The sequence below is a fragment of the Urocampus carinirostris genome, unplaced genomic scaffold (genome assembly GCF_059441175.1).
Source record: "Urocampus carinirostris isolate Australia breed hairy pipefish unplaced genomic scaffold, RoL_Ucar_1.0 HiC_scaffold_148, whole genome shotgun sequence".
NCBI classification, from domain to species: Eukaryota; Metazoa; Chordata; class Actinopteri; order Syngnathiformes; family Syngnathidae; genus Urocampus; species Urocampus carinirostris.
Genome location: NW_028283252.1, coordinates 5,575 through 7,500, shown reverse-complemented (window position 1 = coordinate 7,500; position 1,926 = coordinate 5,575).

Sequence of the window (1,926 nt, the reverse complement as noted above, 5' to 3'; positions counted from 1 at the left end):
CCGGCGCGGATTTCAGCCACTATTGGCGGGCACAAGTCCCCCAACACTAGCCCGGGATTCAGCCACTATTGGCGGGCACAAGTCCCCCAACACTAGCCCGGGATTCAGCCACTAGTGGCGGGCACGATTCCCCAAACACCGGTCCGATAATACGCGCGCATATCCCCAAACACCGGCCCGATAAAACGCGCACAATTCCCCAAACACCGGCCCGGATTTCAGCCACTAGTGGCGGGCACAAGTCCCCAAACACTAGCCAAGTTCTCAGCCACTAGTGGCGGGCACAATTCCCCAAACACCGGTCCGATAATACGCGCGCATATCCCCAAACACCGGCCCGATAATACGCGCACAATTCCCCAAACACCGGCGCGGATTTCAGCCACTAGTGGCGGGCACAAGTCCCCAAACACTAGCCAAGTTCTCAGCCACTAGTGGCGGGCACGATTCCCCAAACACCGGTCCGATAATACGCGCGCATATCCCCAAACACCGGCCCGATAATACGCGCACAATTCCCCAAACACCGGCGCGGATTTCAGCCACTATTGGCGGGCACAAGTCCCTCAACACTAGCCCGGATTTCAGCCACTATTGGAGGGCACAAGTCCCCCAACACTAGCCCAGTTCTCAGCCACTAGTGGCGGGCACAATTCCCCAAACACCGGTCCGATAATACGCGCGCATATCCCCAAACACCGGCCCGATAATACGCGCACAATTCCCCAAACACCCGGCGCGGATTTCAGCCACTATTGGCGGGCACAAGTCCCCCAACACTAGCCCGGGATTCAGCCACTAGTGGCGGGCACGATTCCCCAAACACCGGTCCGATAATACGCGCGCATATCCCCAAACACCGGCCCGATAATACGCGCACAATTCCCCAAACACCGGCGCGGATTTCAGCCACTATTGGCGGGCACAAGTCCCCCAACACTAGCCCGGGATTCAGCCACTAGTGGCGGGCACGATTCCCCAAACACCGGTCCGATAATACGCGCGCATATCCCCAAACACCGGCCCGATAATACGCGCGCATATCCCCAAACACCGGCCCGATAATACGCGCACAATTCCCCAAACACCGGCGCGGATTTCAGCCACTATTGGCGGGCACAAGTCCCCCAACACTAGCCCGGGATTCAGCCACTAGTGGCGGGCACGATTCCCCAAACACCGGTCCGATAATACGCGCGCATATCCCCAAACACCGGCCCGATAATACGCGCACAATTCCCCAAACACCGGCGCGGATTTCAGCCACTATTGGCGGGCACAAGTCCCCCAACACTAGCCCGGGATTCAGCCACTAGTGGCGGGCACGATTCCCCAAACACCGGCCCGATAATACGCGCACAATTCCCCAAACACCGGCGCGGATTTCAGCCACTAGTGGCGGGCACAAGTCCCCCAACACTAGCCAAGTTCTCAGCCACTATTGGCGGGCACAAGTCCCCCAACACTAGCCCGGGATTCAGCCACTAGTGGCGGGCACGATTCCCCAAACACCGGTCCGATAATACGCGCGCATATCCCCAAACACCGGCCCGATAATACGCGCACAATTCCCCAAACACCGGCCCGGATTTCAGCCACTAGTGGCGGGCACAAGTCCCCAAACACTAGCCAAGTTCTCAGCCACTAGTGGCGGGCACAATTCCCCAAACACCGGTCCGATAATACGCGCGCATATCCCCAAACACCGGCCCCGATAATACGCGCACAATTCCCCAAACACCGGCGCGGATTTCAGCCACTATTGGCGGGCACAAGTCCCCCAACACTAGCCCGGGATTCAGCCACTAGTGGCGGGCACGATTCCCCAAACACCGGTCCGATAATACGCGCGCATATCCCCAAACACCGGCCCGATAATACGCGCACAATTCCCCAAACACCGGCGCGGATTTCAGCCACTATTGG